General features: G+C 46.1%; 1 protein-coding gene and 1 long non-coding RNA gene across 6 annotated transcripts in view; one reads left to right on the plus strand and one right to left on the minus strand.

The window, feature by feature from the left end:
- LOC308464148 overlaps window positions 1-1,810 on the plus strand; it is a 32,545-nt gene extending 30,735 nt beyond the window's left edge. Inside the window, exon 4 of the long non-coding RNA XR_013979888.1 lies at window positions 1,300-1,810. This is a non-coding gene — a long non-coding RNA (uncharacterized lncRNA). The remainder of the gene's footprint in view (window positions 1-1,299) is intronic.
- Window positions 1-16,286, minus strand: part of AUTS2 (activator of transcription and developmental regulator AUTS2) — a 689,755-nt gene that overhangs the window by 234,889 nt on the left and 438,580 nt on the right. The window lies entirely within an intron of this gene.

Below are 16,286 nucleotides of genomic sequence, written 5' to 3' on the forward strand. Positions count from 1 at the left end.
CCCATTGAAATTAATGAACCTATGTTGGTCGTGTCTATTAACTTCAATGCCACTACTCTGTATAGGACCAGCATTGGCTACAACCCACTGAGAAGGCCTAGCCCCTTGGTTCTTATCTGGAAGAAAAGTGCAGTTGGAAGGAACAAAGGAATCACAGAATCATAGAACTGTAGCGCTGAAAGGGACCCTGAGGATCTTCTAGTCAAGACCTTCATCATCTTGGTCACCCTCCTCTGCACCTGTTCCAGCTTGCGAGTAGCATTCTTAAATGGTGGTGCCCAGAACTGGACACAGGACCTCAGGTGTGACCATGTCTGAATAGAGTGGCACTATTACTTCCCTAGATTTGGACACTATACTTCTGTTGTTGCAGCCTAAAATAGCATTAGTGTTTTGTTTTTGATTTCAGGTTTTGTTTTGTTTTGTTTTGCTGCTGCTGCTTCACACTGTTGACTCCTGTTAAGCTTGTGGTCTACTAATATCCCTAGATCCTTTTCACATGTGCCACTGGCAAGCCATGTGTTCCCCATCCTATATTTGTGCATCTGCTTATTCCTGCCTAGGTGCAGAACCTTACACCTGTCTCTATTGAAATTTGTGTTGTTTGTTTAAGTCCAGTTCTCCAACCTGTTAAGGTCATTTTGAATCCTGACTGTCTTCTGAGGTATTAACTACCATATTTTTCGCCCTATAGGACGCACTTTTTCCCCTCCAAAAATGAAGGGGAAATGTGTGTGCATCCTATGGGGCAAATGCAGGCTTTTGCTGAAGCCTGGAGAGCAAGAGGGGTCAGTGCACACCGACCCCTCTCACTCTCCAGGCTTCAGGAAGCTATCCGCAAGGCATGGGAGAGCTGCACGACTTCGCCCAGCTCTCCCACGGCTTGTGGAGAGCTGCCTGCACCCCGAAGCCTGGGGGCGTGCTGAGCTCAGCACCCCCCAGGCTTTGGGCTTCGTGCACCTCTCCGCAAGCCGTGGGAGGGCTGCGTGAAGTCGTGCAGCTCTCCCACGGCTTGTGGAGAGCTGCCTGTTCTGGGGGCTGGGGTCGGGGGAAGCTCGGGCTTCCCCCGCCCCAGCCCCGTGCCTGGGGGGAAATTTTTTTTCTTTATTCCCCCCCCCCCAAAAAAACCCTAGGTGCACCCTATGGGCCGGTGCGCCCTATGGGCCGAAAAATACGGTACCTTTCCCAGTTTTGTGTCATCTGCAAATCTGATGGGCATCCCCACAATCCCTTCATCCAAGTCATTTATAAATCTGTTGAACAACACCAGGACCAGGATTGCTTGTCACTTTCTTCCAGGATGATGAAGAACCATTGATGAGCACTATTTGGTTTCAACCAGTCAACCAGTTACAAACCACCTATCTCAAATCACTGAAATGCACCACTCCTCCTGGTGGGGAAGGGAAAACACTCCAATTCCTGGATTTAAAACCTGAAACTCCCCTTGTCTTAATTTCTGGAGGACTGGATTTGAAGGTAAAACAGAAGAACAAGAAGACAACAGAATAGGGAAAATGAAGAAACCTGCCCTTTCTGAAATCTAACCCCCCTCCCCCAAATTCAAGCTATATGTGGGCCTGTTGCAGCATGCAGTAGCAACACACAATATTCTCTCCTTATGATCATCCACAGGCTTCAGCATGCCTATGATTAAATGGCAGAAGTCCCACATGAACTCCCCATCTACATGGGGTTTGCAGCCATTCCTGCTAGACACATCCTCTGGAAATGTAACCACATGTCACCAATGCAATAAGATTCAGAATCTGTACTGTACTGAATAAATCCTGCTGAAAGCCAAACACAATGACCCATTACTACTACTACTACTACTACTACTACTAATTTATTACTTATACCCTGCCCATCTGGCTGGGTTTCCCCAGCCATTCTGGGCAGCTTCCAACAGGAGATTAAAAATACATTAAGACATCAGTCATAAAAAACTTCCCTAAACAGGGCTGCCTTCAGATGTCTTCTAAACGTCAGATAGTTGTTTAATTTTTTGACATCTGATGGGAGGGTGTTCCACAGGGCAGGCGCCACTACCGAGAAGGCCCTCTGCCTGGTTCCCTGTAACTTGGCTTCTCGCAGCGAGGGAACCGCCAGAAGGCCCTCGGTGCTGGATCTCAGTGTCCGGGCTGAAGGAAGGGGGTGGAGACGCTCCTTAAGGTATACTGGGCCAAGGCCATTTAGGACTTTAAAGGTCAGCACCAACACTTCAAATTGTGCTCGGAAACATACTGGGAGCCAATGTAGGTCTTTCAAGACCGGTGTTATGTGGTCTTGGCGTCCGCATGCATAAATACATACATACAACTGACCATGAAATGAAGGAAAACCACCCCACTTGAGGTGGCAGCGTTTGCTTATCTACATTGGGAACAAGTGTTTGAGTGTAGATCTACATTGGGAATGGGTGTTGGGGGGAATCAAATCATGCCAGGCAAGTACAAACCTCAGGAGACTCCAGAGGGCTATTTCCTCCCTATGGGTGGGAGCAAAGGAGCCAATTCCTAGGGACCAAGTTCCCTTTGCCCCCTCCAATAAAATATTTCACACGGCGGCCCCATAAAAGTTATGGGCATTGCCATTAAAAATGGTGTGAATGTTCCACGTCTTGTGACCAATTATGCATGGCGGAGCTTACTTGACCCCCCCCCCATATTTTATTCAAGTTGGAACCCCAGGGTGGGAGGCAAGCAGCAGCAACTCCTCTTCGCCAGGAGTCCACCATACAGGTGGGGGCCTGCTGAGATGGAGGCAGATTCAGCCTTCAAGAAGCAGACCACAGCTGTTGTTGCCACCACATCTAAGGCAGCTTGTGATGCATTCCTTGGAGGCCAGATCTGCAGCCCTTGTGTATTCTGCTGCCTGAGGTGGGTCACCTCACCTTGCCTCATGGGTGGGCCGGCCCCAGGAGACACAGATTCTGCCCTTTATTCATGAGGTAGCAAATGTGCGCTTCGCAGTCTTTAACCCCAAACCCAGCTATTCTTCGAGATTTACAATTCTCCACATTTCACAATGCAGTTCTCCGGCTAAGTAATCTGTACAGAATAAGGCATACATGTGCGAAAATTTGTGCAGGGCTCAGCAGGGAAATGGTCCTTTGTTACCCTGTAAACAGCAACCAGTGGTGGCACAAGGGGTGGGGGAGAAATCAGATTCAGTTCACCTTTAAATGCAGATCTACCGAATTTGTGATTTCCAAAACAGGACACAAACTGAAACGCAGCCATCCTTTGAAATTCACACCCCTCCTCATTTTTATTTTTATTTTTGCAGTGCATATGAAAAGGGGACGTGTGCTTAAAAATGACGCATTAGTGAAAATAGCATATGAAAAATGCATTCTATTGGGGAAAATTGCATACAAAATGTGTGAATTAGTAGAAACTAACTCTAAAGTTCTGGTGGATTTTTCAGGAGGACCTTTAAAATAATAATAATTGCAAACGGATGTATTAATCATTGAAGCATAGAATTGCAAAGTTGGAAGGGGGCCCAAGGGACATCTAGTCCATTGATTGATTGATTGATTGATTGATTGATATATGTGCTTTTCTTTATGTAAATCTACCAAAAATAATAATAAAATGAAATAGGGATTAAGGGGCTTTCCTGGGATGGCGGAGGGCGTGTGTGCTGTGTCCTGTTGGTATAATGGTGGTCAACATGCTTTGAGCGGCAGTGGGGGACAAAAAATTGGGGGTCAAGGAGGGTCAGTTGGAGGGGGGAGTGGGAAATGTTTATATTTTCATCTGAGGGATTTTTTTTTTGGGGGGGGGGGTTCCAGATGGAATTTACCATAACTCAATTCCGGCACCTCTCAGATGGGCGCCATTGCCATTTTCAGAGAACAAGGGAGGCATTCATGGTGCGTTCTGGTGCCTATTTCTCTAGAAAAATATCACTGGGAATATTGGAGGGTATGTGACTCCCTCTGGGAGCCATTTTGACTTGAGAGTGTGGTACATACTGTTATGTATTCAGTGGTCTGTGTTTGCCTGAGCTTGAGTCCAGACTAAGGATTCTGAGCCCCTGTGTTCTGATTCGATACATGATATCCAATCACAGAACATTTCAGGATTTGGGCTTCTGCCATTGGCCCTTAAACTCTGAGTCATGATTCGCAGCTTGGAAGTTTAGACAGCCAATCACGTTGGGAGTGGGAGTGGCTCAGGCCTTCAGAAATGTAGTTGCTTTGCCCCTGTTGTCCAGGTCTCTTAGTTCACTAAAGGTTCTTGCTATTATCCCTGTGTCTTGCCTCATGGGAACCCACCTCACATATGTTCTAAACAAATAAAATAATAACAATAATCTAGATTGGTCCATGGGATCTTCCTCGTTTTCTAAGTTCTCCCTCCTTGAGAATTTTAATGCAGCCTGGCGATTGGAACCCTTTACGAGATGCATTTGTACACCTGCTACAAATTCCGACCACGGCGCTATCCGCATTTCTGGTCTGATACAGAAATGCAGTGCTGCTTTAAAAGAAGAAGCAGCAGCAGCACGAGAATCAGCACGCAGAGATGCTCAGAGACCTGAAGGAGTTAAAGCCTGCAAAACAACCGGCAGTCCCAGGACATCTTGAAGGATGGCTGCCACCGCCGCCACAGTCAGACATGACAGAGCCAATTTGACAGGCTGCCATCAAGGGCCTTCCTAAGAAGCCTCGCGCCCTGATGGTTTCCTGATGTGAACAGCCACATTGCAAAATGGCTTTCCTCTCCTGCTGCCTTTGCCTCCATCTGCTGCTGGGCCCCGGCACCGGCGGCCGCCTGCCTGTCACAGCATGCATTAAAATTAGCCGGGGAGGAGGCACTCCGTCGTGCTAATTACATTTTAATCATTGGAAATGTGTTGGCAAATCAAGCTTCGATTGCCATCTCGGAGCCTGCACTCCTCCAGCAGAGCACAGAGCCTGCCTGCATTAGCCGAGGCCTGCTGGGCCTAGTTCATTCGCACAAGATAGAAGAGGAGGCCTCGCGGCGCACCGCTGAGAATGCTTTGGCACATTATTAGAAAGCCACAAGGCATGTTTCAAATCATCGCTGTGTGAGATCTGCTCATTCTCACATCCCTGGGTAGCCCCGGCAACTGGCTGCATGCTTTCGCTGCAGCCTTCGAACGCCGGCGTTTACCTCCCAAAATGGTTGCCGTGTGAGTGGTAGCATAAAATAAAACAACAACAACAATGGCGTTCAGTGGGAGGAACAGTATGCTCCAGGTGTTCCCATCAACAATGGACAGTGCCTGTTTTCCAGTCCCTCCCCCTTTGCCCCAATTTTTGCATTTTACAGAGGATGCTTTATTAAGACAGATTTGTGGGAGACAAGGATCTCGGTGGGTTCTAGTTGTGATGGTTATATATCATTTCCGGGATCAGAGGTGGCCCGATTCTGAATTTCAGTCTCTGAGGATCAAAAGCAGGAGAGTCCCTGTAGTCCTGCTTGCAGGCTTTTCATCAGCAACTGCTTAGCCACTAGAGAAACAGAATGAAGAACTAGACAGGCCTTTAACCCGATGATAATAATAATGGTTTCCCCAGCTACTTACAGCATATATAAAAACATAATAAAATATCAGACATTGAAAACTTCCCACTACAGGGCTTACTTCAGATGTCTTCTGAAAGTTGTGCAGTTCTTTATCTCCTTGACATCTGAAGGGAGGGTGTTTCACAGGGCGGGTGCCACCACTGAGAAAGCCCTCTGCCTGGTTTCATGTAACTTTTCTTCTTGCAGTGAAGGAACCAAAAGAAGATCCTCAGATGAGGACCTCAAGTGTTTGGGATGAACGATGGGAGTGAAGACGCTCCTTCAGGTATACTGGGCCAAGACTGATCTAATTTGGCTCTTCTTATATGTGGTTAGAGTGCCAGAGTAGGCCCTGGGAGACCAGACAGGGCCTGCCTGCCCATGAGGCAAGGTGAGGCGACTGCCTCAAGTGGCGGAAGTCCACAAGGCGACAACTCCATAGGTTCCTCACCACCTCTGCCTCTGCTATCAGCAAAGTGCTGCCACCAGCAGCACATGGTTTGGGTGAAATCCCGCTGCAATCTCATGAAATGTCAAGTTCTTGTGATATTTCAGCAAGATCTTGGCACTGCCATTGGTGCTTTATGGGTGCCGCCATGCAATGTACGTAAGGGAGGCTTCAGTCGTGGTTAGGCAGTGTGGCATCTTCCCGTTTTGTCTCAAGCGGTGAAATGGAACATGCCGCCCCTGAGACCAGGGTTCGAATCCCTAGTCTGCTATGAAGAATACAGGACTACTTTGGGTCAGCCACTGCCTCTCAGGCTAGTCTACCTCACAGGGGTGATGTGGGGATTAAATGGGGAGGAGAACTGTCCGTGCCACCTTGAGAAAAAGGCGGGATATGAATGCAACAACAACAACAAAAAGAACAAAATGGGAGTTGCTAGAGTTGTCATTTAAAACAGGGTGATTAACAAGATGAGAAAATGTTATCCTAAGCACAGAACATCTCTGGTGCTGTTGCTGCTGATCCCACCAATGGTGGTTCATGGCAGGAAGTAGCTGTGAAAGCTCAGGCTCGATGACCTGGGTCTGCACTAAGAGGCAGCCAAAATGGTCTCTGGCCTCCTCAGCAGTCTCAGCTTCTGTAGCTGGAGTCTGCCAGGACCCCATCCTCCCAGGCCAGGAAGAAAAAGGCCTGCAAGGCAGGGAACAGGTCTTCTGGGTCTTTATCTGAGTCAGAGAAGAATTTTTTAGGTTTGCAAAGCCCACACCTTATTTGAGTCAGGGTTTTATGATCCCTTGATGTTTGCTTCCATGTTTGGCCTTGGTGAAAAGAGGGAAAGAAAGGAAGAAATAGGGAAGGGCTGTAGTTCTGCATCTGCTTTGCATGCAGAAGGTCACAAATTCCACTTCCAGTGCCTCCAGGTATGGCTGGGAAGATCTCCTTACTGAAACCCATGAGAGCCACTGCCAATCAGAGCAGACGATGCTGAGCTAGATAGACCAACAGTCCCTCTTGGTGTAAGTCAACTTCCTGTGTTCCTATGAATAGTCAGTTAGTCTGCCTGTCCTTCTCCTTCCTCCTCCTTCAGAACACCTGAATACACTGGCTTGGCTTCCACCAGCAAGCGGCCTTCATTGTTCATCATATCATTTTTAGCATTGTGCAGAGCAGTATAGGCAAAATATGAAGCCTGCTGAACCTTTCACTAGGCTTGAGATACTTTATCTGAAGCCTTTGCAAAGCTGCCGAGAAGTGCCATAAGGTGCCTGGAATACTAGCCAAGAGAAAACCTTCAGGGCCACACACACTACTGTTTCCAAAGCTGTTCTTTCATCTGACGTGCCAGTCGAAATTACTTCTGCAGGATGGTCAAACACAACCCGGGTGGGGTTTTGAATATATCTGATTGCTACTGGCATACTGTGTGTGTGTGTGTGTGTGTGTGTGTGTGTGTACACAAACATATACTAACCTAGACAAAAGCAGATTACACTTTATTGCAAGAACAGCCAGTTCTTATCTTATGCATACTGCACCATTTCCAAGCGGCATGTTTAAACAAGGTAATTACAGATAGCACCAATGACCATAGATGTGGGGTAAAGGATGCTTCTGAAATCCTTATTTTAATCTCTCCCAAGATTTTGGAATTCCAGATTACCCAGACTTCTTCCAAAGGGAAACTACAGCTTTTTAGAATATTTCAATGCTCCATTGTGGTTGTGGTTGTTGTTGTTGTTGTTGTCTAACAGTTGTCTATGACTCAGCTTTGAAAACAGCCCAGTTCAGGTGTTCAGAGAAATCATCACAGGAGGATCATAAGAGATAGGTGGGCTCTCCTTTTCCAGAGGTATCGAAGCAGAGGATGGGCAGACCTATGTCAGGGGTGTAGTTGATTCCTGCATTGCAGAAACTGCACTGAGTAGGGAGCTTGACTAGATCAGGGGCTCCCAAACTGTGGTCTTTGTCATGAAGTAGTGATCCTGTGAGCAAGTATCACTGGGTGGGACCCCCAGGCAGGTGGTAACAATGAGTCCCAAAAGTGGGAGCATGTGATGGAGTTGGCTGGTTGCCAGCATTCCCCAGCCCCCCTATAAATCTTCGAGTTACCCTGCCTGGGGAGGGAGAGAAGTCACCATGTATAAGACTTGCTGTTTGATGTTCTGTAGCTGGTGCCATTTACCTTCCCGCCGGAGTGGTACCTATTTATCTACTTGCACTTTTGATGTGCTTTCGTACTGCTAGGTTGGCAGGAGCAGGGACAGAGTTCACCCCATTGCGGGGATTTGAACTGCCGACCTTCTGATCAGCAAGCCCTAGGCTCTGTGGTTTAGACCACTGCGCCACCCGCATCCTTGGGATAATATATATCAAATAAAAGATGCAGTGAACAGATGCTTTATTTATTGGCCCAGATGAATGCAACCCTATAATATCCACTCAGTCCTAAGTCCTACTGATTTCAAGGGGGCTTACTCACAGTTAAGTGGGTATAAAATGGTAACACTGTATATTTTTAGCACATCATGCAGCTGTATCATTGCTTTCATATTTTCACTTCTGCACTAAGCAGCATGTTTCAAATTTGCCACCATATCCATTTGGAACTCGCTACATTTTTAATTGGTCTTTGTGTTCCTGGCTCAGATGGAAAATCACTTTTCCATTCCTCCACCTCTCCAAACTTCGATGTACGTGGCCAGTTTGCTTTCCGGTGGTATCATTCAGGGGTGAGTTGATTCGCAAGCACTCAGCTTTCTATTTTAATCTTGTGGACTCACTCCTTCGACTGTCTTGATGGCAGAGAAGAAGATGTTGGCAGCTTTTAAGTAAGGAAATATCTACCTATGATTCTATCTGCCTATCTGTCTACCTACCAACCTATCATACCCCCTTCGGTTAAGAAAAATGACAGCTAAGGGGACACATGGGGAAGGGTCAAAACTCAGTAGTGGAGTACGCACTTTGACTGCAGGAGGTCTCTCCCAGCCACACCTGGCGAAGCAGGGAATTGAAGCTGGGGTTCCCTGAATACAAAGCAGATGCACAACCAGTGAGCATCCCTGCCTCTCCGAACACGTCCCCCCTCTCTGAACAGAGGCAACTGCTGAGATTTAAAATGGGATTGGACAAATTCATGGAAGAGGAGGTCTAAATGTAATTTCCATGCTCAGAGGGAAGATGTTGTTAGCCACACTGAGTGCTGTTTTATAATGGAAGTGTGGGATATAAATTACTGTAGTAAATATGCCTCTTAGTTCCAGCTGCTGGGGAGCGACAGTGGAAGAGAGAAATTGAACTCATCCCCTGCTTGTGGGCTTCCCAGAGGCATTTAGTTGGCTACGAGTTGGAGCTGTAGTCTGAGCCAGCAGGACTCTTTATTATGTTCAGCAAAATCCAATCTAGTAGCAGTCCAATTCAGGATAGCAGCGATCCAAGACAATGGCATACCAGTGCCTAGTCTCATCAGAAACTGCATGAAATCCCAGCCAAGCAGGCCGAGAATTCAGACATGGGTGTTTTGACTCTGTAGTAGGCACATAAGAAGGCATCATTTTCCATTCCAACCCTTATTTGTCACATTGCAGCAGCGTTTCCATTCTACTGCAGTTCATTTTCTGCCAAAAAAATACATTATTCATCTCTGCGGTGTTGAAATTACATAATTTATGTTATTCATAAGAATAAAATTATCATTACATTATTCTACCTCATTGGTTTTGTTGCAAAGGAAACAGTGTTCAGGTAATCAATTGTGTATCATTTGCAGACAGAAAGTATCAACAGCAAATACCAATAACCTTCCCTCGATTGTGGACATATGGGATGAACAAGCGAACATCAACAATGTCCGTTTCCAATGGAATTCTCTGACATCCTTACTCTGAAGTGCTGCAAGAGTTAATGAATCTAACAGGGGGCTGTAGGGAGGGGGAGAGAGAGACCAAAGTTTTCTTCAAAACAAATCATCAAGCAAAGATTCCTCTTCTCAACAGATGTAAAGGCAGTGCCCAAAGTAGAAGCTGGCAGAAACAGATGGTGCCGAAGGGCAACTTTCTCTTCCAGCGCTCTTGGGGACCAGGCTAGGCGAGATGGGAGGTGTAGAGGGGGCTGTGTTTTCCATCAGCAGGTGGGGGGGGGGGAGAAAGAAAGATCTATTTGTCACACCAGCTCCAACTGGGTTCTCAGCACAAAAGTTAATATCTGAAACCAATGAGGCATTACTGCCCTGTGATTTCAGCCAAACAGTGGAAAAATACTCCGATGAGCAGTATGAATACCGGGTTCTTGTTTTCAGCAGGGATGGTGGAAGGAGAGCCACATGGCAAACGATTCTTTCTTTGTGAATGCACGAAGCTTTTGAATCCCCTTTTCAAACATGGGGAGCGGGGGAGAGGAAGGGAATATGAGCCACGCTGAAGAAACGTGTTTCATCGTCTTGAACCATCAGGGAGGAGTGCTTTTTTAAGAGAGAGAGCAAGGAGCCTGATTCTTTCTGCAGTTCTCCGCAGAATAACATCAGTAAGTAACCTTATAAAAGGAGCATCTCTGCTATGCTCTCGGAAACACAGACACACAAGTCAACACTGGCAATAAATCTCCCTGGCTACCATAGCTTTTCCAATTGCCAATCTGTGTGCCACATTAAGGATCATTTTTATGAGCACTTCTTCAGCTTCCAAGGTTCCACCTTCATAAATGGTTAAAAAATATATATCCCCATTTATCTTTTTGTGCCAAGGAATCAAGGTCAATAAACCATGCTGGCACTCCTCCCTTCCCCCCCCCTCTCTCTCTCGTTGTCATCCATGCTTTAGTGAATATCTGAATGAATTTTTAATATTCCACAAAATGCTATGCTGTTCTATTGTGTTGCTGGGAGTCTATAAATTCTGATAACACCCAGGAGTTCTCACAGCAATACCCAGCACTGAAGAAACACCGTTTTAAAGTTTAGTCATTCTGATGGAAAGTAAAAGCTTATATCGGTGACAGGTTGACAGAAAGAGATGGGGTTTCCCCCCCCATTTCACAGAGTTCTACATACAAACGCTATGAAACATGTCAGGACTTTTTCGGTGTCTGTGAAGACAGAGATGGCATCCGTTCCCAGTGGTGGGGCCCTTCTAACCAGTAACAGGGTAACATTTCAAGATCTGGAATCCTGATTGACAACCAAAAGAAAGGCAGTAAAGAGGTATTTGTTTACTCTGTTTCACAGGATGACAGTCAATGGCTTGCTTTGACACATAATGCATATTTTAGTGCTTTGAGGAAAATAAGCAAGCCCACATTTGCATTGTTTTTCTTAACAGGTTTATAAATTTGAATAGCTGGATATTGTTTCTAGTAATGGGGTATGGATGTTCTCACCACATGACTCCTGTGCTCCTTCCTGAACCAATCCTCTTTTTGGAAAGATGAGCCATTTCCCAAAGCTTGAATCTACTGCAACCACTGCTCCTGTACCAGTAGCCAGAGGTGTCTCTCCCCATCCCCAGTACACCATAATTGTTGCACCCTAGGAGCCAGGGAGCAACTCATTTCCCAGGGTGCCTAGTATAGAATCATAGAATCATAGAGTTGGAAGAGACCACAAGGGCCATCGAGTCCAACCCCCTGCCAAGCAGGAAACACCATCAGAGCACTCCTGACATATGGTTGTCAAGCCTCTGCTTAAAGACCTCCAAAGAAGGAGACTCCACCACACTCCTTGGCAGCAAATTCCACTGTCGAACAGCTCTTACTGTCAGGAAGTTCTTCCTAATGTTTAGGTGGAATCTTCTTTCTTGTAGTTTGGATCCATTGCTCCGTGTCCGCTTCTCTGGAGCAGCAGAAAACAACCTTTCTCCCTCCTCTATGTGACATCCTTTTATATATTTGAACATGGCTATCATATCACCCCTTAACCTCCTCTTCTCCAGGCTAAACATGCCCAGCTCCCTTAGCCGTTCCTCATAAGGCATTGTTTCCAGGCCTTTGACCATTTTGGTTGCCCTCCTCTGGACACGTTCCAGTTTGTCAGTGTCCTTATTGAACTGTGGTGCCCAGAACTGGACACAGTACTCCAGGTGAGGTCTGACCAGAGCAGAATACAGTGGCACTATTACTCCCCTTGATCTAGATGCTATACTCCTATTGATGCAGCCCAGAATTGCATTGGCTTTTTTAGCTGCCATGTCACACTGTTGGCTCATGTCAAGTTTGTGGTCAACCAGGACTCCTAGATCCTTTTCACATGTACTGCTCTCAAGCCAGGTGTCACCCATCTTGTATTTGTGCCTCTCATTTTTTTTGCCCAAGTGCAATACTTTACATTTCTCCCTGTTAAAATTCATCTTGTTTGTTTTGGCCCAGTTCTCTAATCTGTCAAGGTCGTTTTGAAGTGTGATCCTGTCCTCTGGGGTGTTAGCTACCCCTCCCAGTTTGGTGTCATCTGCAAATTTGATCAGGATTCCCTTGAGTCCATCATCCAAGTCATTGATAAAGATGTTGAATAAGACCGGGCCCAAGACAGAACCCTGTGGCACCCCACTAGTCACTCTTCTCCAGGATGAAGAGGAACCATTGATGAGCACCCTTTGGGTTCGGTCAGTCAGCCAGTTACAAATCCACTGAGTGGTAGCATAGTCAAGACCGCATTTTACCAGCTTCTTTACAAGAATATCATGGGGCACCTTGTCAAATGCCTTGCTGAAATCAAGGTAGGCTACATCCACTGCGTTCCCTTCATCTACCAGGCTTGTAATTCTGTCAAAAAACGAGATCAGGTTAGTCTCACATGACTTATTTTTCAGAAATCCATGCTGACTATTGGTGATCACAGCATTCCTTTCTAGGTGCTCACAGACTGTTTGCTTAATGATCTGCTCCAGAATCTTCCCTGGTATTGATGTCAGACTGACTGGGCGGTAATTATTTGGGTCCTCTCTTTTCCCCTTTTTGAAAATAGGGACAACATTTGCCCTCCTCTAGTCAGCCGGGACTTCGCCTGTTCTCCAGGAATTCTCAAAGATGACTGCCAGTGGTTCTGAGATCACATCTGCCAGTTCTTTTAATACTCTTGGATGCAGTTCATCTGGCCCTGGAGACTTGAATACATCTAAACTAGCCAAGTATTCTTGTACTGTCTCCTTAGTTATTCTGGGCTGTGTTTCCTCTGCTGAATCATTTGCTCCAGCCCTCATGACATATTATATGGTTCATTAAATTCTTGGCATTTGAGGTATTATATCAGTGCTCTGCATGACAGGGGACAGAGGTGTAAGTGTGTGAGAGTCTGACCTTCCTTCCCTTCCCAATACTGTATTTGCCACTGCAACAGTAAATGCAACAGCCAGCTAAGCGGGACTTAAGTGGAAGGGATGAGTTCTTCTCCAGTTGAGGTTGCAATCCAAGCCAGAGAAGAACGCTGAAGGGAATGGTCCATTATTTGGCTTACTCTCAGACATTACAAGCTAGGAAATTCAAGAATTATTCACACCCTTCTCCTCCTTAAGGGTTTTTAGGAGCAGGGTTGGGGATTGACACAGGATTCTCAGCCAGAAAGCCTTGCAGGCAAAACTTGGTGTGTCATGGGTACCACTGAGCCTGAAGTACCAACTCTGCCACCTGACTGAGCTAAGCTCTATCCACCAAGCCCTGAAAACTCCCAACCTTGGAGTTTATTTCTCAGTGTGAGGAACTTATCTCACCAGAGAAGACCTTGACTTGCTAAGTTCCTATTCCGGGGTAGGGTATTATTAATGATTATAATGTAAGTTCTTACCTGCCTTTCACCATAAGATCCCAGGCTTGGGTTAGAACAGCCATAGGCAAACTTGGCCCTCCAGCTGTTTTGGGACTACAGCTCCCATCATCCTTAACTAACAGGACCAGTGGTCAGGGATGATGGGTGCTGTAGTCCCAAAACATCTGGAAGGCCAAGTTTGCCTATGCCTCGGTTACAAGGAGCTAGCATCCTACCCCCTGGTTCATAAGTTGAGAAGAAAAGAGTCCATATCTAAAGTACTGGCTTTATAAGCCAAGAAAGGTAGATATTTAATGGCCTAGAATTTATTTCCTTACTATGGTTTGGTTCTCATCTAAAGAAACAATCCATGTAAATGTATGAATTCTTATGTACAGAAACTGAGACAATCCGCCTCACCAATTTAGCATGTAACAGCTTGAGAGAAAGTCACATCATCAATACTTCCGTCCAACTTTGAAATGAGTAGGGTTCTGCTGCTAAAGCAAGAATGGAGAACAAAACAAACACTTTAGCAAACAATTGACTGGCACAGCATTCACAGGCAAGCCTGACAACTCCTTCAAAGCAGTCAGGTTCCTACAGCCCATGTCAAATAAGGGCAGCCTTGGGATTTCCCACAGAGCCTTGCAGGTGAGAAATGTCAGCATATAAACCAGCAAGAGCTGTCGGCTGTCATCAAGCACGGTGCCAGAGCAGATGCCTGCTGCTCAGCCAAATGTACCAGGTGCGGTGTGGAAACATTTGCACAGTTTCTCCAGAATGCCAACAGGAATGGAACAGCATCTCCCACATTTCAGTGGGACAGGGGAAAAATGGGCTGAACCCCTGCAGTTTCACCACTCTGATGTCACTGCCTTTCCTACCATGAAACCTGGGGAAGTCTCAACTGTGTTACACTAGCGATAAAGAGCAGTCATCTTGGGAACAGCCGCAGAGCAGGTTGGAGATGAAAGATGCTGAACAAAAGATCTCCAGTCCTTAATGCATCTCATAAAACGCCCCCTATTGAGGCTATAGCTGCTGAAAATCTACACAGACAAGGCTGCTGGCAGAGATATTGACTGTGCCTCCAAGGGAGTAGATCTGGTATGGCCAGCAAACCTCCCTCCCAAGAGGTTAGGAACATTTTATCAGAGAGAGGAAGTCTGCAATAGAAATGCCAGCAAAGTTCTCTAGCAAGATCTGCAAAGACCTTGGGCCAATGATCCAAATACTTCACTGGTCCATTAGAGTGAATGGGGAACCGCCCCACCAATCTCAGTTGCTCCCACCTGACTGCCTTCTTACAACCAGTCAAGAAGATCAGCTATGGTCACTTAATTTCCTCCTCTTCAATTTCAGTGTAGCATTTGTAGAGTTCATCAATGGAAAGGAATTAGTCTTAGGCCCTGTCTTTGTCTTTGATTGGTTCTGAGTCCACTTACCCTTGACCTCTTTGCTTTCCACCCTACCACTCCCAGTGGGCACTAGCCACCACTGAGAGTGTTTGACCTGATGTTTCCCAACATCTCTGATTAAAAAAGAACCCTACAGATAGCCAGCAAGGTCAACTGCCTTTTCTATTCTCTTAGAAACACCGAAAAGGCCCCAAGGGATGGATGCAATAAGATACTTCCACCTAGATAAATGAGGAATGGGATTTCCCTTGCACTATAGCCTTCACTATCCATATCGTATAAGAGTGTTTCTGCAAGCTTTACCCTGCAGCTTGGGGTGAGCCAGGAGCTAAGAGCGACTGGACAAGCTAGATGTCAGCAACAAAGCACAAACCAGAATTAAAGGATAAACCAGGAGGGAGAGCCAAGAGCAAGTCAGAAGAACCAAGGGTGTAGGCAAACACACACCCAGGAAGCAGGAAAAAGAAGCCCTCTATATTTATTTCTACCCCAGAGATCCAAAGGTCAGTCTGTAGCTGAAAAGCCTGCAGTTCTGTGATTTTCATCGCAGAGAAGCTATAACACAGATCCCTGTAACTTCAAAAGTGGACGTGATCCTAGAGCAGGGATGGAGAACTTTTGAGTCCCCAAGATGTCTGTTGGACTCCCAACAATCTGGTAGGGCCACGTATGTTCTTCATCCTATCAATCAAAGGACCTCACGGCATCTGGACAGTTTTATCCTAAAGTATCTCCTACTATGTTTCGTTAACTGTGTTGTGTTCTGATCCATGTATTTGAGGCACTTTTTCTGTGCCAATAAAGGAGATTGGTTTATTGTTCTTCATCCCAGCCATACTTGTAACAACCATATCAGAAGTATAGCAGCTAGGTTTGAGAGCTTTTGTGTTGAGGTTCATTCATCTAGTACTTCAGGAACCATGGACACCTTCAGACCCATTCCCTTGCCCCTTCACCGGGTCTGCCAAAGAAGACCCCTGGAAGACTCCATCACATGCACTGATGCTTGTATCTTTGCAAATCCTTCTCAATAAATTAGTGTTTTGAGCTTAGCAAACAAATGGCTCATTGTTTTCCAGAAACCACTGGATGCTTTGTTCTCCTGGTTGTGACTCTCAATCTCTCTCTTAAAAAAAAATAAA

Source organism: Podarcis pityusensis, assembly GCF_964106645.2.
Source record: "Podarcis pityusensis genome assembly, chromosome: 15".
NCBI classification, from domain to species: domain Eukaryota; kingdom Metazoa; phylum Chordata; class Lepidosauria; order Squamata; family Lacertidae; genus Podarcis; species Podarcis pityusensis.